The sequence below is a fragment of the Neofelis nebulosa genome, chromosome 11, assembly GCF_028018385.1.
Source record: "Neofelis nebulosa isolate mNeoNeb1 chromosome 11, mNeoNeb1.pri, whole genome shotgun sequence".
NCBI lineage: Eukaryota > Metazoa > Chordata > Mammalia > Carnivora > Felidae > Neofelis > Neofelis nebulosa.
The window spans coordinates 72,472,899-72,498,900 of record NC_080792.1 but is presented as its reverse complement, the minus strand read 5'-3'; the positions used below and the strand labels follow the sequence as shown (position 1 = coordinate 72,498,900).

The window sequence follows — 26,002 nt, the reverse complement described above, 5'->3', positions numbered from 1 at the left end:
TGTATCTGCCTCTCTCTCTGTCCCCCTCCAGCTTGCACTCTGGCTCTCTCTCTCTCTCTCTCAAAAATAAACATTAAAAACAAAAAGGTAAAAAAGAAAAAGTTTAAATACCAACCATTTCTATTATAAAGATGCAAAATATAAATATCCAAATGAATATTACATTCAAATATTCTAAATACCAGTAGATACCAACACACACAAAAATTTATCAAGGGGAGCACCTGGGTGGTTTAGTTGGTTAAGCATCTGATTTTGGCTCAGGTCATGATCTCGCAGTTAGTGAGTTCGAACCCAGCATCGGGCTATGTGCTGACAGCTCTGAGCTGGGAGCCTGCTTGGGATTCCATGTCTTCTCTCTCTCTCTCTCTCTCTCTCTCTCTCTCTCTCTCTCTCTCTCTCTGCCCCTCCCCCTCCCTCTCAAAAATAAACATTAAATTTTTTTTAAATTTTAACAAGGTACCTGAAGTCCCATATCCAGACTTTAGCTTAAGTACTCTATATTCCTAAAGTATTAATCTTGCATGAATTTCCTGATGGGCTTAATTTTACAAAGATTCCAACAAAATGTTATTTTCTCTAGCCTATCATAGATGGTTTAATTAGGAGAAATGAGTCACTAAATTAGCACAATATGGAGTGACCTAATAATTTTTATTTAGCTAATAAGGAGTAACGGAGTTCCTTAGTCACCTGATGAAAGTTTTAGAGTAAATTACCTTAATCTTTAAAATAATAAAAGCACAGGAAAAATAAAATACACATACAGTCATTATCTGATAACCTAACAAAGTTAGATACCTGAAATACAAACATAATTATACTGGGTTGAATTTAATCTAGAAAAATATTTCTTACAAATTAAAACCAGGACTAGAAACATGCCCAAAGGTAAATAGAAATTAATAGACTAGAAATACTTATTAAATTTCAAGAGGCAAATGTCTTATAGGGCATGTATCACAACTTTACAATAGTAATTTTATTAACTTTTTTAGAAGAAAACCTCCCTTCATGGCTAGCTTTTGCTTTCAACGTTTATAAAATTGGGCAGTTTAAATCACTTTGCCAAATGTTATCAGTGAGAAATCCATGCCAAGACAGAATTTTTTTTTTATTTTTCTTTTTGGATGTTTATTTTTGAGAGACAGAGAGACAGAGCATGAGCAGGGGAGGGGCAGAGAGAGGGAGACACAGAACCCGAAGCAGGCTCCAGGCTCTGAGCTGTCAGCACAGAGCCCAAAGTGGGACTCAAACTCACAAGCTGTGAGATCATGACCTGAGCCGAAGTCGGATGCTCAACTGACTGAGCCACCCAGGAGCCCCTCATTTTTTTAATAGTTTACCTTCGAGAGAGCACATGCATGAGCAGGGGAGGAACAGAGAGAAGGAGACAGAAGATCCTAAGTGGGCTCCATGCTGACAGCAGCTCGATATGTGGCTCAAACTCACCAACCTGAGATCATGACCTGAGCCCAAGTCAGACATTTAATCAACTGAGCCACCCAAGCACCCCCAGCCCTTTTTTTTAAGTAGACCACACCCAAAGTGAGGCTGGAACTCAGGACTCTGAGGATCTAGCCTCTCATGCTCTACTGACTGAGCCAGCCAGGCATTCCAGAATGCCACTTACTTTTAAATATGTATACTTTTGGTATTAAATAAAAATCCAACCTACAAAAGAACTAGTAAGACGTGGGGCCTGGGGAGCCTGGATGGCTCAGTCTGTATAAAATGCAACTCTTGATCTTGGGATTGTTGAATTTGAGCCCCACGTTGGGTATGGAAGCCTACTTTTAAAAAAAGGAAAAAAAAAAAAAAGTGAGGCCTAGAGAAAACGTTTTTCCTCCCCCAAGAAAAAAGAAAACAAAAAAAAACACAAAAAAACAGGACATATAAAATGAAGAAACAATTAATGACCCAGTGACTACTAGCAAAACAATGTAGTCATATGATATGACATTGAGAGCTATAATTTTAGATTTTAGCCTGATACTAAAAGGTCTCTTATGGGGAGGAAAGAAATAATTCAACTGAACATACAGACAATACTTTCTCTGTACTCTTAAAGGCAAACAATATTGTGTACCTCTACCTTTTAGTATCCACAACCAGGGGGCGCCTACGTGGCTCAGGCGGCTAAGCCCTCTGACTCCTGATATAGGCTCAGGGTTCACTGGCTCACTGATGGTGAGATCAAGCTGTCAGAGTGTCTGGCTCTGCACTCACAGTGCGGAGCCTGCTTGGGATTCTCTCTCTGTCCCTTCCTCCCTTGTAACTCCCTCTCTCAAAATAAATAAACTTGAATTTAAAAAAACAGAATCCACAACCAGCAGTATTTTGTTCTTAATTCCCTTTACTCTTAACAAGTGACATATGCTCCCTTTATTTTTGTTAAATGTTTGTTTATTTTGAGAGAGGGCACAGAGACAAAGTGAGAGAAAGAATCTCGAACAGGTTCTGTGCTGTCAGCACAGCACCTGATGTGGGGTTCCATCTCAGGAACTGTGAGATCATGACCTGAGCTGAAATCAAGAGTCTGATGCTTAAGTGCCTGAGTCACCCAGGTGCCCAGGTATGCTCCCTCTAAATTAACAGTTGATTTTCTTTTTTAATTTAACTAACTAATAGCTGATTGAGAATTTTCATAGAGATTCTGGTAAAACCCCCAGTGTACCAAAAAAGAAGCAGACGACTATCATAACTATTCAGCATATTTCTTACCCACTTGATTCAAGAAAGCCAACTTATACATGAGTAATTCCGTAGGCTCCTATGCCTATTCCTTTTCTTGTGTAGGCCATAAACTGAAGTCAGAGTCCACATAATCTTGCTCACTACTGCATCCACAATGCCTAGGGCATAACAGTGTCTAGTACATAGGTGGCACTTGGTAAATATTGTATTAATACATCTAAGCCAAATCATGTAAAGGAAGCAGGTAAAACTATAAAAGAGGACAAGGTTTCAAGGCACAGGAAATGTCTCAGAGACCTCTTGCCTGTTACCAAAATGAAAATTTTGAAGTTCAAAATTAATTAGAATACATGGAAGTTATTTTAAATTATACAACCAATTTAGAGATGCTCAATTGGGGTGCCTGGGTGGCTCAGTCGGTTGAGCGGCCGACTTCAGCTCAGGTCATGATCTCGCGGTCCGTGAGTTCGAGCCCCGCGTCGGGCTCTGTGCTGACAGCTCAGAGCCTGGAGCCTGTTTCAGATTCTGTGTCTCCCTCTCTCTGACCCTCCCCCGTTCATGCTCTGTCTCTCTCTGTCTCAAAAATAAACATTTAAATAAATAAATAAATAAATAAATAAATAAATAAATAAATAAATAAAATAGAGATGCTCAATTAACATCACGGACTTATTTCTCAATATATGTATAAAATAAATCCTTATTCTGGCATACACTGGTAGACTAGTGTAAGAACTATATATATCTCTTAACGTTGTAAACAGCACAAGTACAGATAATGCTCAACACTTCCCTTCCAGGTTCATCTCATGCCAGATAACACGAGCAGTTACTAACCTTTTCTAAATTAAATACTTAAACTCTCTGCATTAGCAACATAAGATATTTGAAGATTTTAGAAAAGTATTTTACAATTTCAAGACAGGCAACTTCCTTATGTAAAGTGATCCCTTACTAGCTATTCAAATCTCATTTAATGATTAGCAAATACTGTTTACTCATAAGATCTTCAAGCTACACAAAGATCTTACACACACACATCATGGATGAAGCACCTGGGTGGCTCATTTGGTTGCCTATCCAACTCTTGATTTCAGCTCAAGTCACAATCCCAGGGTCATGGGATGGAGCCTCATGTGGAGCTCTGTGCTGAGCATGGAGCCTGCTTAGGATTCTATTCTCTCTCCCTTTGCCCCTCTCCCTGGCACACACTCTCTATAATATCTATAATATATTATAGATATTATAATATCTATAATATATATATATTATAGATATTATAATATCTATAATATATATATATTATAGATATTATAATATCTATAATATATATATATTATAGATATTTATCTATAACATATATATATTATAGATATTATAATATATAATATATATATTATATATATAAATATATAATATATATATTATATATATAAATATATAATATATATAAATTTATTTATAATAAAATGACCTTTCCTGATAGAATTTAAAATATACATATTAAAAAATAAAATAACTTTAAAAATTTTGTATCATGGACACAAAAAAAGCTATAAAATGAAAGCAAACAACAGGTACTAAATAAATGCACAATATTTTTATAACCTTCTATCTAAGTTACCTAGTAGTAATGATGAAAATAAAATAAGGGGAGGGGCACCTGGGTGGCTCCATCAGGTAAGCAACCAACCGGCTCTTGACTTCAGCTCAGGTCATGATCTCACAGTTTGTGGGTTCAAGCCCCACACTGGACTCTGTGCTGGCAGTGCAAAGCCTGCTTACGATTCTTTCTCTGCCCCTCCCCCATTCATGTGCTCTATCAAACTAAATAAACTTAAAAAAATTGGGGAGGGGGGCGCTTGGGTGGTTCACTCGGTTGGGCATCGGACTTCAGCTCAGGTCATGACTTCAGCTCAAGTCTATGAGTTCAAGCCCTACGTTAGGCTGTGCTGACAGCTCAAGCCTGGAGCCTGCTTCGGATTCCATGTCTCCCTCTCTCTGCCCTCTCTCATTCATGTTCTGGCTCCCTCTCTCTTGTTCTCAAAAATAAACACTTAAAAAAAATTTTTAATGCAGGGAAAGTACTAAACACCTTTTGCCAATATTTACATGCTAGCACTATTCTTGCGACGCCTGGGTGGCTCAGTCAGTTAAGTGTGTGACTTCAGCTCAAGTCATGATCCTGCAGTCTGTGAGTCCAAGCCCCACATTGGGCTCTGTGCTGACAGCTCAGCCTGGAGCCTGATTCAGATTCTGTGTCTCCCTTTCTCTCTGCCCCTCTGCCTCTCTCTCTCTCAAAACAAAATTAGGGGTGCCTGGGTGGCTCAGTCAGTTGAGCATCTGACTTTGGCTCAGGTCATGATCTCACAGTTCATGAGTTTGAGTCCTGCACTGGGCAACTCAGAGCCTGGAACCTGCTTCAGATTCTGTGTCTCCTTCTCTCTCTGCCCCTCCCCTGCTCATGCTCTGTCTCTCCCTCTCCCTCCCTCCTTCTCTCTCTCTCAAAAATAAAAAAACATTAAAAAAAATGTTTTTAATTAGATGCTAGCACTATTCTTATTTAAATGGTGCCAAATTTGGCACAAAGACTTGTTCCAGCGAAATAAAGATTCTAGTAAACAAAGATGGTCCACTTTTGGTGAAAACTGCTTTTTTAAGTAATCTGTACACCCAACATAGGGCTCAAACTCATGACCGTGAGATCAAGTTACATGCTCAGATACCTGAGTGGCTCAGTCAGTTGAGCATCTGACTCAATTTTCTGCTCAGGTCGTGATCCCAGGGTGGTGGGATTGAGCCCCATGTCAAAACATGGAGCCTCCTGGGGCGCCTGGGTGGCGCAGTCGGTTAGGCGTCCGACTCCAGCCAGGTCACGATCTCGCGGTCTGTGAGTTCGAGCCCCGCGTCAGGCTCTGGGCTGATGGCTCGGAGCCTGGAGCCTGTTTCCGATTCTGTGTCTCCCTCTCTCTCTGCCCCTCCCCCGTTCATGCTCTGTCTCTCTCTGTCCCAAAAATAAATAAAAAACGTTGAAAAAACAATTAAAAAAAAAAAAAAATGGAGCCTCCTTAGGATTCTCTCTTTCTCTTCCTCTGCCCCTCCTCCCCTGCTTGCACTCTCTAAAATGAAAAAAAAAATTAATAAAAAAAGAACTCCACGATCTTCCAACTGAGGCAGCCAGCTGCCCCAATTTTGGTGAAAGTTACACAGAAATTACACATTATGATTATAAAGTCTACTAGTATGTGTTGCAACTTTTAACACAAATCCCAATACAGTATAAATTTTTAAATCTCATGAAGGGTCATTTTCCTTTAGTGATGAGGAGTGGGGAAAAAAATATTACTAAGAAAACAAAACTGAAGTCTGTAATCTTAAACAATAACCCAACTACAAAGGATACCGTTAGCCATACAATTTTTCCTTTAAGCAATACACACAAAAATTTTAATGCCTCCTTCATATGAAAAAATAGTCACTTAAAATCACCTTCCCTTTTCTAATGTTAAAGTGGGTTTTTAAGAGGCTAATCCTCTTAATTATTCCCATATTCTAATGAATACCAGCTCCTAGAAGCCAATACAAAATCCTTCACTGAAAGTGTTAGGATATTATAGAACAAGAGCAGAATCCATAATTAATTAGTGACTTTGTATCTTAAAGCTCAAACTACTGTAGTTACAGTGGCCAGTGAGACAGTTCCAGCTAGCAATTGTAGGCATTAGGAAGCAAATGGTAAAGTAGTAGATCAGGGTACTATTTACAATCCTATTATAAAGACTAAACATTTCTTAATTTACATAAAATCTTGTAATGAATAATTAGAACATGGATATTGGCTAAGCCAAGACAGCTGCTGCAAAAGGTTGCCTGCAAAATGCAATATATTAATGTGGTCAAAGGCTGTAATAGTTTTTGTTTTGGGTTGTTTGTTTTTTGGTTTTTTGTTTTGTTTTGTTTTGAGTAATCTACACCAACTTGGGGCTTAAACTCACAACCCCAAGATCAAGAGTTGCATGCTCTACAGACTGACCCAGCCAGGCACCCCTGTATAATAGCTTTTATCATACAGAATCTTGCATTTCTAAAAGATCAGTCTAGCCACGATGGAGTAACTGGTTTGGGACTAGCCCTCCCACCATAACCAACTGGACATAATGTATAAAACAGTTCTTGGCTCAGAACTGTGACCCTTGACAGAAGGGAGACAAATCATCTGAGATCTATGACTACCTAAACTTTTTGCCCCAAAGCACTTTTCATACCCTGGCCAAAAAGGGGGAATCCAAGCTGAGCAGAAAACGCAACAGAAACTCAAACATAAGTTTCAAAAGGCCAAGGCAGCTATAACCTCTACGGCATTCTTGTGTCTTTACTAAACTAAGCTGTACATGAGTGGGCAAATAAGTAGTTGCTCATTACCTAATGGTTCTTAGGTACTATTAAACATAACTACCACTGGAGTTCACAGACCTCTGATTCTGACAGACCACAGGAGAGAGACCTTACTGAACACTAAAGAGCAATCAGCTGAGAAGACATTAGCAGAGCTCAACTCGCCCTAGGACAAAGACTCCTTCCTCTTTTGGCTTACCCTAACACAGGTCTAAATAAAAACAAGGCTTGAAGAATTTGGATAAATATAAAATATCTTTTCCTCTTTAAAAGATGATTTTTTAGGGGTGCCTGGGTGGCTCAGTAAGCATCCGACTCCTGGTTTCAGCTCAGGTCATGATCTTACAGTTTTGTGAGTTTGAGCCCCGTATCGGGCTCTGCATTGACAGTGAGGAGCCTGCTTGGGATTTTCTCTCTCTGCCCCTCCCCTAGTCACACTGTCTCTGTCTCTCTCAAAATAAATAAATAAATAAAAATTTTTGAATAAAAATAAAAGATGATTTTTTTAAAGCAAACATAACAATGAATTATGGGTTTTATAACACACCTAGTAAAAAAATGTATGACAGGGGCGCCTGGGTGGCTCAGTCAGTTGAGCGTTCGCCTTCGGCTCAGGTCATTATCTTGCAGTTGATGAGTTTGAGCCCCACATCGGGCTCTGTGCTGATGGCTCGGAGCCTGGAGCCTGCCTTGGATTCTGTGTCTCCCTCTCTCTCTGCCCCTCCCCCGCTCATGCTCTGTCTCTGTCTCAAAAATAAATGAACATTAAAAAATTTTTTTTAATTTAAAAAAAGTATGACAATAGCATAAAGACCAAGAGGAGGAGAAAATGGAGATATACTGCCATAAGACTCTTTTATTACATATCAAATAGTATAATATTATTTGAAGGTATTTGCTAAGTTAAAAGTGCTTACTATAAATCCTACAGCAGCTAGGGGAATAAATAAGTACAGTCAATATGCTAGTGCAGAAGATAAAGTAAATATCACAAAATACTTAATCCAAAAAATGTCAAGAAAAGAAAAAATTAACAATAGATGAGACAGTGCAAGGTGCCTGGCTGGCTCAGTCGGTGAAGCATGCAACTCTTGATCTCAGGATCATGGTTCAAGACCCATTTTGGTTACACGGATTACTTTTTTAAAAAAAATTTTTTTTAATTTAAAGAAAAGAACAGAAGTGGGTCACCTGGATAGCTCAGTTGGTTAAGCATCAGACTGTTTTGATTCAGGTCATGATCTCACAGTTCATCAGTTTGAGCCCCACAGTAGGCTCTGTGCTGGCAGTGTGGAGCCTCCTCAGGATTCTCTCTCAAAATAAATAAATAAACTTAAAAAAGAAAAAAAAAAAAGAATAAAGGAGATGAATACTGTCAGGGAGAAAAATCTTTTCCTCTGCTCTCCCAGGTTCAATATTGAAGGCCTCCAAGTTAAACTGAAAATGGAGGCAAAGGAGGAGAAAATTTATTCATATGTATATGAACACACAAAAATGGTGACTCTCTAAACAGCTAAAGAAAAGGCCTTATATACTTAATGCAATAGTAGAGGGAGGAATTGAAAAGGCTTCTGTATAAGAACAAATGGGTTTCTAGGGAAATAAACAGAAGATAAATAAGTCTGTGATAATGTCTGTTTTTGCAGGGATGAGAGAAGTCTTATCCTTTTTTTTTTCTTTATGGCCATAAATATTCCCTGGGAAGGGCATTCACGGAAGCCTCATTCCCAAAAGATTTTGCTTTTAGAGAGTTAAGAGAAGCTCCAAAAGAGCTTCTTTCTGCATCTGCTAAATATCAAATACCTTCAGTTTAAAATAATCTTAGGACACCTGGGCGGCTCTATCAGTTAAACATCTGACTTTTGGTTTCGGCTCAGGCATGATCTCATAGTTTGTGAGTTCGAGCCCTGCGTCAGGTTCTATGCCTGTTTGTGATTCTCTCTCCCCCCTCTCTCTTTGCAACTCTCTCGCTCACGTGAATGCACACTCTTTCTCAAACTTTAAAATATGACATAAAATAAAAGTTGTAGATTATACTTGAAACATAATACTGTGTTATCAACTATACTTATTAATAAATAGTCTTCTATCAATTCTGAAGGTCCAAGTAGATCCCCACAATAGAAAACAAATAGCAAGATGGCAGACTTAATCCTAACCATATCAATATTTACATTAAATGTCAATGGATCTTTGTAAAGACGCTAATTAAAAGACAGAGATACTCAGGCGCCTAGATGGCTCAGTCAGTTAACCATCCGACTTCAGCTCAGGTCATGATCTCACAGTTCTTGAGTTGGAGCCCCACATTAGGCTCTGTGCTGACAACTCAGAGCCTACAGCTCAGAGCCTAGAGCCTGCTTCACATTCTGTCTCCCTCTCTCTCTGCCCCTCCCCTGCTAGCGCTCTCTCTCTGAAGAACATTAAAATATTTTTTAATTTTTAAAAACTAAAAAAAACAATAAAAGAGATAGTCAAACTAAATTTAAAAATCAATATCTAATTATATGTTAACTATAAGAAACATGCTGTAAATATAAAGACACAGACTGAAAGTAAAAGGACGGAAAGAGATACAACATGCAAATACTAGTCATAAAAAAGTTACAAGAGCTATATTTATGCCAAAGTCATCTTAGAGATAGCAAATATTACCAAGATAAAGTGGAACAAGTCATTTATGATAGAAGGGTAAATTTACTGAGAAGACCTAACAACCCTAAAATATGTATGCACCTAAAAACAGAACTTCAAAATATAGCAAGTAAAAACTGAGAGAACTGAATCCCCAAATGTAGTTTAAGATTTCAGCACTCCTCTTTCAGTAATAGAAGCAGACAAAAAATATGTAAATATATAAAAGACTCTAATGATACTATCAACCAATAATTAGTATCTACAGCAGGATACACTTTCTTTCCCAGGACACAAAGAATATTCACCCTGATATGCCTCACCATAAAACAAATTTCAAATTCAAAAGACTGAAATCTTGTATCTGTTCTCTGACCACAATGGTATTAAGTTAGAAATCAGTAACAATATGTAAAACCCCAAATATTTGTTAAATGAACAATACATTTGTAAATAATCCATAGCCAGGGGCACCTGGGTGGCTAAGTCAGTTAAGTGTCCAACTTCATCTCAGGTCATGATCTTGTGGTTCAGTGTGAGTGAGTTCGCAAGCAAACGAGTTCGCGAGCAAGTGAGTTCGCGTTCTGTGCTGACAGCACAGAGCCTGGAGTCTACTTCAGATTCTGTGTCTCCCTCTCTCTCTCTCTGCTCCTCCGGCACTCTCCCTCTCGCTCAAAATTAAACAAACATTAAAAAAAAATTTAATGATCCATAGCCAAAATGAAATTGGAAAATATTTCAAACTAAATGGAATTACATAATATGTCAATTTGTGGGATGCAGCTAACACATTAGAGAAAATTTAGATACCCATATACAAAAAGAACCTCAACCCTTACTTCATTCATTAAACAGACTTTACCTTGAAGTGTTTCACAGACCTAAATGTAGAACATAAAACCATAAAAATTCCTGAAGAAAATTTAATATTAGTGACCTTTTGTTTAGAGAAGTTTCCTTAGATAGATACAAAGGGTGTTAGGTATCAAGGAAAAAGTAAACCAGTAACTTAGACTTCATAAAAGTTCCTCGATCTTTGAAAGATACTGTTAAGAAAAAATGAAAAGGCAAACCACAAACTACAAGAACACGTGATTTATAAAACCTGTGAACAAGGACTCATAGCCAGAATATATAACAGTAAACAAAAAGCCACTTTATTTTCTTAAATGGGCAAAAGATTTCAAAGGACACTTCAACGAAGAAAATAAGTGAATGGCAAATAGGCACATAAAAAAGACAATCATGTGGAAATTACAAAATAATACAATAATATATCACTAGAGACCCACAAGAATGGTTAAAATTAATAAAGACTGACAATACCAAGTGTTAACAAGGACGCTGATCTCCTGGAATTCTCATACTCTACTGGTGGGAAGCAGTACAGCAACTTTGGAAAAATATTTGGCAGCGTTTTTTTTGGTTTTTGGGGGGGGTGTTGGTGGTCGGTTTTTGTTTGTTTTTTGACAGCAAGCATGAGCAGGGGAGGGGGAGAGGGAGAGAGAGAATCTTAAGCAGGCTCCACACCCAGCAGGGAACCTGATACAGGGGTCAATCTCAAGACTTGAGCTGAAATCAAGAATTGCATGCTTAACCGACTAAGCCATCTAGGTGCCCCAGTTTGGCAGTTTTCTTATAAAGTTATAAGCATAGGTTTACTATACAATCCTGCAATTTCTACTCCTAGGTATTTAACCTAGAGAAATGAAAATACATGCCTATACAAAAACCTGTATGTACATATTTACAGGAATTTTATTCATAACAGCCAAAAACGAGAAACCCAAATATCCCATCAACTAGGAAATAAACTGTGGAATATCCAAAGGAATATTATTTAGCAATTAAATACAACCTACTACTTTTAACAACAGGGATGAATCTCAAAGTATTATGCTAAGTGAACTAGGGCAGACACAAAATAGTGCATACTATAGGATTCTATTTATAAAACATTCTAGGCAAAATTATAGATACAGAAAGTGATCAGTAACTGCCAGAGACAGGAAAGGGGAGTGACCATTAATGGCACAAGGGGTGCCCTTTTTGAGGTGACAGAAATGGAGGTGGTTATATGACTTTTTACATTTAGCAAAACCCAAATTATAGGAGTTAAAGATCGGTGAAGTTTACTTTGTGCAAATTATGCTTCAATAAAGCTAATTTTTTCCCCATTTGGCAGCAAAAAAAGTCATAACCATACACACGTGCTCTGACTAAAGCAAATACTTTTCCTAAGTCTTGGAGTAAGTACCATCGTAACTAGTGGAACCATGTTTGGGAATACAGACCATTATACTGAAATCTAAACTCAGAAGGTATGCTTTAGGGATGACAAAGAGATCTATATAACTAAGACCCTTCTGTCGGCACTCCATGAACTGCATTTAACCCACAGTGAAGCCTTAAAGGAAGTTTCAAGTTACATAGGGCAAGCCAACTAAAACAGATTAAACTAAAAGTTGGATAGTGCAGCACAGACATCTCAAATACTTGGCTTACCACACTCTTGCCAATGATCAAGTTTATTTTGGGACTGGAATATTTTAAAGTTCTGCATGTTCACTGCAGCTCCTGCACATTAACTCTAGTAATCAAAGGCTTCCAAAACAATAATTCTGAAACAAAGTTTTGAGTACTCACCTTTTATTCTCACCTAACATGTTAAACACAAGTAATATAGTCACAAAATAAAAGAGCCAAATTTTGGAAGACAACATAATGCCAACAGCTTATTAAAAAGACAAAAAGCTTCTCTTGATACCTCATTAATCACATCAACCTTACTCATAGCTGCTTTGTGAGAAAACAATAAAGAGGATATTTATGCCTAATCAGTGAAATGATTACAATCTGAGATATCTTTGCTCTTCTATTTATTAAGGTGATAATTTCTTTAAAGGAAACTTCTACACTGTATAGGTAAAAATGGTTGGCAAAGAATACGGATCCATTCTATATTCATCATAAACACATTTCCCTCTAAGCAAAGACCCCACTAAAAATGCCAAGAGACTTATTTTCATTCCACTATGGGCTGAGTTTACCTATGCATATTGAACAAACGTTTACCCTGAGATTAAAGTCCAAACTACCTTCAAATACTTAGAAGGTCACTACAGAAACAGTCTTAGACTAATATTAGATATATTAGAACTCTCAATTGTAAGTGAAAGAAACCCAAGCTAACTTAAAATCAGAACTGACTGGTTCACAGGATATTGAAACGTCAAGAATGAACTTCAGGCAGTAGGATCCTTAAAGGCTCAGAGCCACCAGATCCACCTCTTTACCTCATACTCCTTTAACTTCTTTGGCCTCATTCTCTCCCACTGTAGACAGACCTCCTGCCTCCTGCTATCATCAGCTTCACCAGACTGAAAGAAAAACTGACAGCTTGCTCCTGTCATCTGTTTATCAATACCAGTCAAGTATGCCTACTGGCCCTTTGGGTCAAATGCCAATCAGTACTCAAGAGGGATAGATAAAAGAAATTGGCCAGGCCTGCTATACGTTTTCAACCTTTAAGACATCAGAAAATAAGGAGTAAGATATCTTGCTGAATAAATTAAAAGGACCTGCTACTATCTGTAAATTATTCTGACTCGAATTAAATACAAGATCTCAAAAACCCTACTCCTTTTGCTAGTATATATAATAAAGTGTCGCAGGAGTCCCTAACATTCAAAAAATCTAGTTTAAGGACACAATCTAAGAATTAGCAATAACCCTCCAAATATAACGCAAAAATGTAAAAAGTAAGGAAATCTAACCCCTGGAACTGAACCAATGACCTGAAATCACAGAAAAATCCTATGACAGGGGAAAAAAGGAAATGTTCGATTTGATGCACTTACATATGAGAGTTTATCAAGAAACAGAGGAATCTCATTTTAAAAAGTCACTTAGTGATGACACAAACCTGAAACTAAAGGCTAACACAAGACCCATATTGTTGGCAATCATAATTACCACAGCAATAGCCAAGATTCATACAGCACTCAGGGAGCTACATCTCTCTGTTAGTAACACTTCCTTCTTTAAAAGACATTTTTTAAGTGGAAAGGAATCTCAAATTTCCTGGCATATCTAAGTTTTAAATTACTTTGTTTCAAGACTAATCATTTCAAAACAATGTCATTAAACAATGGTGTTATAAATAAAACCCAGCAGCCCCAAATTCTTTGCTGATCCATCACTCAGTGTAACTGACACAGTTTGCTACCAACTACAGGTTTATCTTTCCAGTACTTCCAGTGCCATACAAGCTGTTTTTGTTCTGCATAACTGCATGTATACTCAGAATTCAATTCAAACAATGACCTACATTTAGTAGTATCTGGGTACCTATAAGAGCACAGAAAAGGGCTCACTTTCTACTAATTTCTTATCTTTCAAATCTTAACCTGAGGGAATAAAATAGCACAATTCTTCGACAAATAGCAAATGTATAGTTATTTATGATAAAGAATTAAATACATGGTGATGTTTATTATACTTTAAAACAAAGTTCTATTGGATTCAACCATAATGCCTATGAAAAAAATTACAAAAAAAGGGGAGCTGCAAATAGTATAGGAGAGAAGTTAAGGTTCCTATTTATAATAATTGAAATAGCCAGCACGCACAGGGCTCTTAAAACAACCCTACAAGTATTATCCTATTTTACAAAGAAGGAAACTAAGGTGCAAAGAGGTAAGGTAACTTCTCAAGTCATAAAGCTAGCTAATAAATAATTTACACATGCAAGTTTAAACCATGTAAGAAATTAAGCAGGACTAGCACATAAAAGGCCAATTCAAAAACAAAATGGCCAAAGTATTCCATTCCAAAAAGGCAGAAAAGAAGCACAAAGTAAGAGAACCTAAGATTTTTTTTTTCCTCTCAGTGCAATAAAACCAGGCCCAGATCACTAAGGGGTAAAGTATCTATATTCGCAAATTCTGTATCACAAAGTAACCTATTTCTGAAAGAAAGCACTTTCGGGGCACCAGGCTGGCTAGCTGGAAGAGCATGCAACTCTTGACTCTTGACCTCAGGGTCATGAGTTCCAGACCCACGTTAGGTATACAGATAGGAAGGTAGGAGGGAACGGAACGGAACGGAACGGAAAGGAAAGGAAAGGAAAGGAAAGGAAAGGAAAGGAAAGGAAAGGAAAGGAAAGGAAAGGAAAGGAAAGGAAAGGAAAGGAAGGGAACGGAAGGGAACGGAAGGGAAAGGAAGGGAAAGGGAAGGGAAAGGGAAGGGAAAGGGAAAGGAAAGGGAAAGGAAAGGGAAAGGAAAGGGAAAGGAAAGGGAAAGGAAAGGGAAAGGAAAGGGAAAGGAAAGGGAAAGGAAAGGGAAAGGAAAGGGAAAGGAAAGGGAAAGGAAAGGGAAAGGAAAGGGAAAGGAAAGGGAAAGGAAAGGGAAAGGAAAGGGAAAGGAAAGGGAAAGGAAAGGGAAAGGAAAGGGAAAGGAAAGGGAAAGGAAAGGAAAGGAAAGAGAAAAGAAAAGAAAAGAAAAGAAAAGAAAAGAAAAGAAAAGAAAAGAAAAGAAAAGAAAAGAAAAGAAAAGAAAAGAAAGAGAGGGAAAGAGAGAAAGAAAGAGAAAAAGGGGGAGGGAGGGAAGGAGGGAAGGAGGGGAGGGAGGGAAGGAGGGAGGGAGGGAGGGAAGGAGGGAAGGAGGGAAGGAGGGAAGGAGGGAAGGAAGGAAGGAAGGAAGGAAGGAAGGAAGGAAGGAAGGAAGGAAGGAAGGAAGGAAGGAAGGGTGAGCAGAGAGCACTTTTACCTTTTGAAAGGCACATTCTGGAGAAAAAAATATGAAATGACAGTACTCTGAATACTAACTTTTCATTCCTAAATATTATGCTTGAAAGAATGTAGCAAATTCCTAAAAGCTATCTTTCATAATATTCCACAGGAAAGAGCTACCATGTACAACAATATTGAGAAACAGTACTACAATAAAAAACGGGTTGATCTATCACCATGGCATATTCACTTAGCTTTATCTCTGAAAAATATTTTCAGATTATTAAGGTGTTTTCTTATCTGAGAGACAACCTTGAACAACACATAAAGGACATACCGCTATTTCCAGAGTCAACAATTAAGTGATCTTTGTTAGTGATTACAGAAGATTAATTTGCCACCCAGAAAAACTTAAGACTATGAAATTGGATTTAGAAATAGAGCTGCAATTATTCTAATCCACAGAAACAATCAGAATTAATATTTATTTCACAGTTTGGAAGCAAGTCTACCTTCATACTATTTTTACTCCTAAAAAGTGCAGTGCTAGTAGGCAAAGGGTCCATTCCTCAAAACTGTACTGATTCTGGTCTTGCTTTGGTTTCTTCTGCTCTGTTCAAGTAGGAAACAGTACCTACAGTGTCTGACATGAACATGATACTTGTGCTTACTACTGAGCTAAGTATATTCCCTGAGCTCTAGAAAACTGATATGGCATTGAGCTCCTTGAGTTAACCCTTAGTCACTACAAGGCTATTTTCATCCAGGCTCAAAAAGGAAATGCCACTGCAGCCCTACAAAGGTCACTACCATTCTGAATTTTCACCTTATTTCCCATCCCCAAGTTTTACAAGATTGTTAGGAAAAAGTTTTACTTGCATCCTACTACTTCAGTCCTTCCTACTATTATTCCCAGGAGATACAAGCAAGCTCTCATCTTGATTTCTTGGCTGCCTATCACTGATGTAATCATAGCATGAAGCTTTGAAATAGGACCCTGTGATAGGCCATTCCCTTCAAAGTGTCTATCATTACTCCTCAATGAGTCAGCTTCTGGACTGCTGCCAATGTGCTTTTTGTTGAGTTTATCATGAAACCATATTTTTGTAGAGTTGATATGGTGGCCAAAACACTATTTCAAAAGAGTTCCTCAAAGTGTTTATCAAAGAAAGGACCCAGAGACATATTCAAACAAGCCACTCACATGTTTTAATAAGAGAAGGGATGAATAACCAATACAAAGGAGTTTTTATAGAATCATAGTAAAAAAAATTCTCTTATGTGCAAGAGTTCAAAAATTTCTTGTAAAATCTGATGTTTTTAAGTAAATTTTATGCAAATAGGTACACTTAAAAGTTTTTATGCCCTCGAGGAAGAAATCTCATCTTATCTTTTCTGTATCAGGTAAAAGAGCTGAAGTATTTTGAGGTTAATAAAAGCTTGAAATATCCAAGAATTCTCTGACGGTCCATCAAGTATCTCTGAAGGGAAAAAAATCTACTCCACTATACCTTTTTAGAAGAACCCATTAATAAAACAAAAATAAATGTGTAATTCTTAGTTTCAAGAAGGTGAAACACTGTTGGGAACAGAGGAGTGGTACGTGTAATACAACTAAATAGTTTCCTAGCTAGCTCTGAAGAAAATAATAGACAGTAATAACACTTCATTTTCAGGATATACAAAGTAAGATAAATATTCATGTATTGTTCTCTTTAGAAGACACCAAAGTTTTTCCTATAAACTTTAAACCCTAACTTGAAAGCAAATATTCAGGATGAATCTAGACTCTTCAGATGCTCAGAGCTTGATTCAGGTTTGTCAGTAAAAGGTTACATAATGACTCTGAAAAAAAAAAAAAAAAAGCTAATATATACAGAGTAACAGGTTTAAGAAACCATAATTTAGGGGTGCCTGGGTGGCTCAGTCAGTTAAGCGTCCGACTCTTGATTTCAGCTCAGGTCATGGCCTTAAGTTTCATGAGTTGGAGCCCCATGTCGGGCTCCGTGCTAGCAGTGCCAAGCCTGCTTGGGATTCTCTGTCTCCCTCTCTCTGCCTCTCCCCTTCTTGCACTCTAAAATAAATAAATAAAACCTAAAAAAAAAAAAAAAAAAAAGTAAAGAAAGAAACCATAATTTTAAATATGCTTATGCAGAGGTGCCTGGGTGGCTCAGTCAGTTGAGCGTTCAACTCTTAATTTCAGCTCAGGTCATGATCTAACGAGTTTGTGGGATTGAGCCTCATGTCGGGTTCTGCACTGACAACATGGAGCCTGCTAGAGATTCTTTCTCCCACTCTCTCTGCCCCTCCCCAACTCACGCATGCATGCTCTCTCGCTCTCAAAATAAACAACATTTTTAAAAAATAAATAAGATATGCTTACACAGAATTTTAGTGTATAAATTTAAAATATGCACCCATAAAAACCCAGAAAAGTTGCTTTAATATCCACGGGAGAAAAGATCTAAGTATACAATAACTGCAAATTCAAAAACTCTAAGAATATATAAAATATGTAATTCTTTATAGCATTATTACAGTAAAGCAAAGATATCCCCTTCCAACAAGTAAATTCGAACAACTTATATTTAATTTAGAATGCTTGAAAGAGGGGCGCCTGGGTGGCTCAGGTCATGATCTCAGTTTGTGGGTTCAAGCCTCGCATTGGGCTCTGTGCTGACAGCTCAGAGCCGGGAGCGTGCTTCAGATTCTGTGTCTCCCTCTCTCTCTATTCCTCTCCCGCTCATGCTCTTTCTCTCTCTCAAAAATAAACATTAAAAAAAAATTAGAATGCTTGAAAGTACATTATCTTATTATCAAGTACCTCATCTACATACAAGGACCCAAGCACCAAAAGGCATAATCCTCTAACTTACACTTCAGAATTCCCTAGCCCTTAAGAGTTATAGTAAAAGAGCTCAAGAAATACTCGGTAATCGGGGCGCCTGGGTGGCGCAGTCGGTTAAGCGTCCGACTTCAGCCAGGTCACAATCTCGCGGTCCGTGAGTTCGAGCCCCGCGTCAGGCTCTGGGCTGATGGCTCGGAGCCTGGAGCCTGTTTCCGATTCTGTGTCTCCCTCTCTCTCTGCCCCTCCCCCGTTCATGCTCTGTCTCTCTCTGTCCCAAAAATAAATAAAAAACGTTGGAAAAAAAAAATTTAAAAAAAAAAAAGAAATACTTGGTAATCTATTATTTTAAGGAGATGCACTCCCTTGAGGATACATGCCGAGTTTCTGTATTATTCTCTGTGTAACTACTAAAAACAGAATATGTATGGTAAGCTTCTTATTGCTTATGTAACAAAGCTCTGAGAACCATACATTAAGAGGGCAACAACTTGATGTTGTTTAAACCTTGGTGCAAAGTAAGTTTCCCATACATCATCTGTGACGGTGATTAAAAAATTTACCTCCAGCTCTAGTCATCCTCCTCAGCCCTGTCCTAAAGCTCTAACTGCTTACTCTATTTGTACTTATGTCCAATGTCCAATTGTTTCCATGTTTAAAAGACGTGTGCAAGCATACACAAACACATACCAACAACCCTCATTTTTATGCCAAAATCAATTACCCTCGCTACTTATTCTTCTGGATACTAAATCTATCATCTTTGAATATCCCTTTTTTTTTTTTTTTTTTTTTAGTTATGGGGGGGATGTGCAGAGAGAGGAAGAAAGAGAATTCCAAGCAGGCTCCACGCTGCCCAACATGGTGTTTGATTCCGCAAACCATGAGATCATGACCTGAGCCAAAATCAAAAGTCAGATGTATGACTGAGCCACCCGGGGCCCCCATCTTGGAGTATCTTGCATTCACCTTCTCTCAACTCTAACACTGATCCCTGTGGAAAGAGGCAGTGTTACTGTTATCACTGTAAGAATAACAGCACCAACTGCAACTGGCACATATGGAGTGCTTACTACAGGCTAGCTACTATTAGAAGCACTTGCTGAATCCTCATAAAAGCACTAAGAGTTAAGCACCATTATTCCCATTTGAAAGCTGAGAACCCTGAGGCACAGAAAAGTTAAGGAATTTGCCTATCACAGGGAGGTACTAGTGGTGGAGCCACAATTTAAACCCACGCCTGGGCTCTTATTCACCATTCACCACACTAAACCACAATAGTGCAAATAATATACAACTTGATGTCAGAAGATCTGGGTTCTAACTCAGCTATTCACTAGCAGTGCAACTTCAGACAAGTCCTGACAGCAGTGAAACAAATTATTCACTTGTAAAGTGTGAGTAACAATATGGCCTGCCCTGCCTACTTCAAAGATAGCAGTGAAAATTAAGTGGCAACTAATACAGCTAATTAAAATCTTATCTGTAATATTAGACCCATAGTTGTTACCTCCATATTCCCATCTTTTTAATATTGGCAACCTTACGCTGGAATTCTAGACTTGGATCACCAACAGTGTAGTATCAGAAAAAGCAAAAGCATAAGTCTTGTCCCTATCAAGCAACCACATACAGAAAACTAACTGTTAATTTACAATCTCCATTACTGTCAAGGTTGGGCATCTCCAGGTAGGTATTTTCATGTAAAAAGGCTAGAAACATGATAGCCTACAAACAAAATAATTCACTTACCAAATGGTCATATTTGAAATGTAGTATCTCCTGGTTCTAAACACAATATTCTGTTTCCTGAATATTTTAACTCAGAAGAAATGTACACTCCTGCAAGAATCTATAGCTCTGTACACCAAGTACTTCAATCATAGGATTTAAATCTAAAGGGTTTAAGCTAAGATTCTAGACTAAACAAAAGAAACACACACACACACACACACACACACACACACAATTCTTGAAAGTGTGAAACCACCTATGGTTTCTATAGTCCTCTGCAGGGTCAGAATTGGAACCTCAAAACATTAACTTGCAAAGTTCACTACCTAGTGACAAAGAGGGTAATTTAATTCAAGTAGCTAATCAACCATAAACCACGAAACAGAAGCTTTATATCTTGTTTACATGAATCTACTGCTACCAATATTAATACTTCCAGCCATCTTGGGAGAAGGGAGGAAATGGAGCAGGAATTCTGTAGCTAAACATGTTTTATTTATCAACCAATTACGTAACCATTTTGCCACTTAGAGGAATAAAACAAAGTCAAGGACTCACAATTCAAGAGCTACTGAAAATATAAAATATGAACTAATGCACTAAGGAGTTTTATAAGCAAATTTATCCATTGATTAAGTATGTCTGCCTACTTCCTTAAAGAAAATTCTAATGATTTACAGTTTACACTACAAGATTATTTACATAACAAATTATTCTCAGGGTACCTGGGTGGCTCAGTCGTTAAGCATCCAACTCAATCTCTTCTCAGGTCATGATCTCCAAGATCTCCAACCTCCAAGAGATTATTGAAAGATACTAACATTTGCCTAAAAATTTTAAATGCTTTCACTTAACTAGGCAGGATAGCAAAATGGTTAAGAGCTCAGGTTCAAGAACTCAACTATCCAGGCAAGTTATTTAATCTCATTTTGCCTCAATCTTCTTATCAGTAAATTAGAATAATTATACCTACCTCTGGGAATAATTCTAGACAAATGAGTTAATACACATGTAATCATTTAGAATAGTGCATGACATTAAGCCTCAGAAAGTTTTAAGCTGATATAAGTTAATAATAATGAGCTATGTGTCCTTGGACAAATCATTTTACCTTTATCTATCACAATTCTGCCCTTTAAGGTAAGAGACCTAAATTCAATGCCCCAAACACCTATCTAGTAATACCATTCTTTGCTCCTATAATTTTACCTGAATTGCACCGAGTCACCTTACAAAGAACATTAAGTATTACCGCTGTTGTACAGAAAAATCTAAGGCTCAAATAAGTTAAATGACTTGTCCAAAGAGATAGTAAGGTGAAGGCAGAGTCAAGATGAGGATCTGCGGTTCTGAGATTTCAGAAGACTGCTCCTAGTATTTTGGCCCCCCATCAACTCCTCCCCTTCTGATGGACACAGGTGTGACACACCAAAAACAAAACAACCAACAACAACAACAAAAAAAAAACCCTCCTTGGGATACCTGGGTGGTTCACTCAGTTAAGCGTACAAATTCAGCTCAGGTCATGATCTCATGGTTTGCGAGTTCAAGCCCCGCATCGGCTCTCTGCTGTCAGCACAGAGCCTGCTTCAGATCCTCTGTCCTCCCCGACTCCACCCCTCCTCCACTTGGTGCACTGTCGTGCTCTCTCTCAAAAATAAACATTTAGGGGCATCTGGGTGGCTCAGTCAGTTAAACCTCTAACTTTGGCTCAGTCATGATCTCATGGTTCATGAGTTCCAGCCCCGGGTTGGCCTCTGTGCTCAGAGCCTGGAGCCTGCTTCAAATTCTGTGTCTCCCTCTCTGACCCTCCTGCACTCACACTCTATGTCTATCTCTCTCAAAAATAAACATGAAAAAATAAAAAAATTAAAAACCTTTTTTAAATAAACATTATGTAAAAAACCCTCCAATTTATTCATTTGAAAATTCATTAAGCTATACACTTGTTTGTGCACTCCTCTGTATCTGTATGTTTTATATAATTGAAAAAGGCAAAATGTTTCATCATTAAGTATATTTCTTTATGAACAGAAGTAGAAAAATTTAAAGAGCTAAAGGGAGACACGTTCAACTGATGTTTACTAAAATTTTGTGAGAGGGTTTAAGTTTTAAAAACAGGTATAACATACATACAGAAAGTGCACATAGGTATAAAACTCAATGATTCTCATAAACAGTTGCCTGAAGACAACAATGAAATCATCACCCAAGGGCACCTGGGTGGCTATGTCAGTTAAGCATCTGACTCTTGATTTCAGCTCAGGTCATGATCTCACAGTTCATAGTTCAAGCCCCACATCAAGCTCAGCGCTGACAGTGCAGAGCCTGCTTAGGATTCTCTCTCTCCCTCTCTCTCTGACCCTCCCCAACGTGTGCACACGTGTGCACACGTGCTCTCAAAATTAAAAGAAGTTAAAATAAAAAATCATCACCCAGATCAAGACATAGAATATTACCAGCACTCCTAAAGTCTCCCTTATGCTCACCACCAAGATAACCATTATTCTTTTTTTTTTTAATTAGGATGTATGTTTTATATAGGAATGTAAAGAGAGAGAACACTTTATTTTTTTTTAATGTTTATTTATTTTTGAGAGAGAGAGAGAGAGAGAGAGAGAGAGAGGGAGACACAGAATCCCAAGCAGGCTCCAGGCTCTGAGCTGTCAGCACAGAGCCTGCTGCAGGGCTCGAACCCACAAACCGTGAGATCATGACCTGAGCCGAAGTCAGATGCCCAACCGACTGAGCCACCCAGGTGCCCCAAGATAACCATTATTCTGACTTCCATTACCATCTACTGACTTCCATTCCATTATCCTGACTTCCACTGTCTGTTTTTTAAACCTTATAGAAATGGAATTACACAGTTTATTGTCTTATAAATAGGTTCTTTCATGTATACTTTTAATTCTTCTTTTTGCAAACAAAAGGTTAGCCAGATAACAAACGTTCGTAGGGTAGCTGAGTTAGCTAAGTGTCTGACTTCGGCTCAGGTCATGAGCTTGAAGTTTCCAAGTTCAAGCCCCATATTGGGCTCTCTGCTGTCAGCACCAAGCCCACTTCAGATTCTGTTCCCCACCCTCCCTCCCCCGCCCTTCCCCTGCTTGTGCACGCTCTCTCAAGAATAAAACATTAAAAAAAAAAAAGAAACATTCTCTCAACACTACCAAATACTCAAATTTAAACCATAAATCATTCTCAAAGCAAACCATTTCTCAAGCAATAAAAATATCTAAATATTGATTTATTTTAAAGTATAGCTGGTATTCCCTCTCTCAATGAGATTTCTTTTTTCTCGAAAAAATAAAACAAATTTAAGCTTTTATTTCAAATGCACTCCTTAAAATCCATCACCTATTTCACCCATCCCCCTACCTCTCTGATAATTATAGAGAACAAATTGATGGTTAAGAGTCCCCAATGAGATTTCTAAGATAGAAATTTTTTTGTTACTTTTAGTTGAAAAAAGCATAGACCCAAAATGTCTCAATAAATATTATTTCATCAGTAAAATTTGAATTGCAACTTTTTTCCAGACAAGAAAAAAACACCACGAAGAGATTTCAGACCATAATTGTCTTAAAATTATATTCTTTAATGTTGCTCTTATACACTGGTAAGAATTATCAATTATTGCCAACACCGAACACAAAAAAAAAATGTAAAAATCTGGTTTGCACTAGAATATATAATTCCAACAACATTTTGATTGCATTGCAACAAATTTTTAGATAACTAAATGCATCTATTTTATCCGGAGATTTCTTCCTATGGCTTAATCTACATCTGCTTCACTGAGTCCATAATCCATGCTATCCAACATGACAGCCACTAGCCATATACAGCTAAATTTAGTTCGTTGGTCAAAGTAGCCAAATTTCAAATGCTCAATATGTACTAGACAGTGCAGATACTGACTGAATGTCAGAAGTATCATCAGAGGAAGTTCTACAGAGGAAGTTCTACTGACCAGCACTGGCCCTTTTTTTTTTTTTTAATTTACTTGTGAGAGAGCGAGCAAGGTTGCAGACAGAGAGGAAGACAGAGAATCCCAAGTCTCAAACTTAACAAGAAACACAAGTCTCAAACTTAACAAACCATGAGATCATGACCTGAGCTGAAATCAGAAGTCAGATTCAGAAGGTGCCCCAGCACTGGTTCTATATATGCTGTCTCATCTCCCACTCACCCTCAGCCCTTTACTATGCTAAAATTAATCTAAAAGAATTATGATCAATGACTAGTATGAATCACCAAATCCAGTTATTTCCTTAGCCCTCATTTTCTCTCATTTCACTCAAACTTAACTGATTATCACTTAATTTGTAAATCCTCTCTTCTCTGCTTCCACTGTGCCTCATTAACCTAATTTAAAAGTTTTAATTTATCTTCTTCCACCACCCCCTAAAAGTCAATCTTTGACTCTTCTAGGTTCAAGATCACATCCAGATAAGGCCTACCTACCCTTCTACCTCAAATTCTGTATCTCCAAACTCCTGCAGGACATTTTTACTTGTATATCCCCTGGCCTCAATGTTAAATCTGTGAAGGATTTCATTTTAGTCCTTTTCCAAAACCAGCTCTTCCTCCCAATTTCACATTTCTGTACTATCACTATTCACCAAGACCCAAAACCCACCAACTTTGAATTCTTGCTTACTTCCCGTTCAACTAGTTCACAAATGTTTGCCTATTTCCTTCAGCATGTCAACTAAATCTTTTACTTTAATCTGGTCATCTGAATTACCACCTTGCCCACCACCACAATTCAGGTCCTTGTTACCTAATTTTATGTACAGTACAAATTCTTCACTGTTTTCCAATCTTCGCCTGCTCCCAATTATGCACAGTGCCACTAGACATATCTTCCCCAAAATTTCCTTTGATCTCAAGAAAGAGCTCAGTACAGAGAGTAAAAGAAAATTCAAACACCTTAATCATTTGATTTCAACAATTCGTAGTCAACACACTTTACAAATTTGTCTTTGAATCTTCGATCTTCTGTCCTGGCTAACAAAACCAAAACCATTTCCCAATCTCAGCTTTGTGTGCCTTACCTACATAAAGCTGAGACTCTTCTTAGTCTCTACTATGCATTTTTTTGTTTAAATAAGCTGTATGCTCAATGTGGTGTGTGAACTCATACGCCCAAGCCCAAGAGTTGCATACTCTACCCACTGAGCTGACCAGGTGCCCCTCTACAATGCAATTTTAATGTATTAGTCTGTATACCAGGAAACTATCCATCTCAGTATCTCATACATAGCACCAATTTTGAACAGACCTAAATGAACAGACCAGGAATAAGAAAGTCACAAATATGCATACTGGTTTAGCTTTAATATAAAAGCTCAATATTTATTACATGCAATTCTATTCTCCAAGAATTTATTCCACAGAACTACTTCTGTTGAAATCATCGTGCTGTTCAAAAGTATAAAGTACAAGACTATCCATTACAGACAACACTTCTGAGAATTTAAAAAAAGCAAAAAAATAAAAAAATAAATAAATCCCTAGCTGTCAATTAGTAAGGGACTAGGATAATTGTAGTGTGTCTATAAAAAGTTTAAAAAACAAAAACAAAAAACTACAGTTGCCTTGCTGGCTCAGCTGGTGGAACATGCAACTCTTGATCTTGAGGTAGTGAGCTAGAGCCCCACACTGGGTGTACAGATAAACTTTAAAAAGTTTCAGGGGCACCTGGGTGGCTCAGTCAGTTAAGTGTCCAACTCCTGATTTTGGCTCAGGTCATGATCTCACGAGTTCAAGCCCACATCAGGCTCTGCGCTGACAGTGCAGAGCCTACTTGGGATTCTCTCTCTCCCTCCCTTCCTGCCTCTCTCTCTCTCAAAATTAATTAAATAAATGTTTTAAAAAATTAAATACAAAAAAAATTAAAAATTAATTACCACATAGTCTTTAAAAATGGGTATACCTATGGGGCACCTGGGTGGTTCAG

At 37.9% G+C, this 26,002-nt stretch overlaps 1 protein-coding gene across 13 annotated transcripts in view; it reads right to left on the bottom strand.

The window, feature by feature from the left end:
* Positions 1-26,002, bottom strand: part of MTMR3 (myotubularin related protein 3) — a 151,927-nt gene that overhangs the window by 111,465 nt on the left and 14,460 nt on the right. Inside the window, exon 2 of one of the 13 annotated variants that reach the window (XM_058690761.1) lies at positions 8,284-8,424. The exons of the other annotated variants lie outside the window; for them this stretch is intronic. The gene's annotated coding sequence lies outside the window, so the exon portion shown is untranslated. The remainder of the gene's footprint in view (positions 1-8,283; positions 8,425-26,002) is intronic. 13 annotated transcript variants of the gene reach the window in all.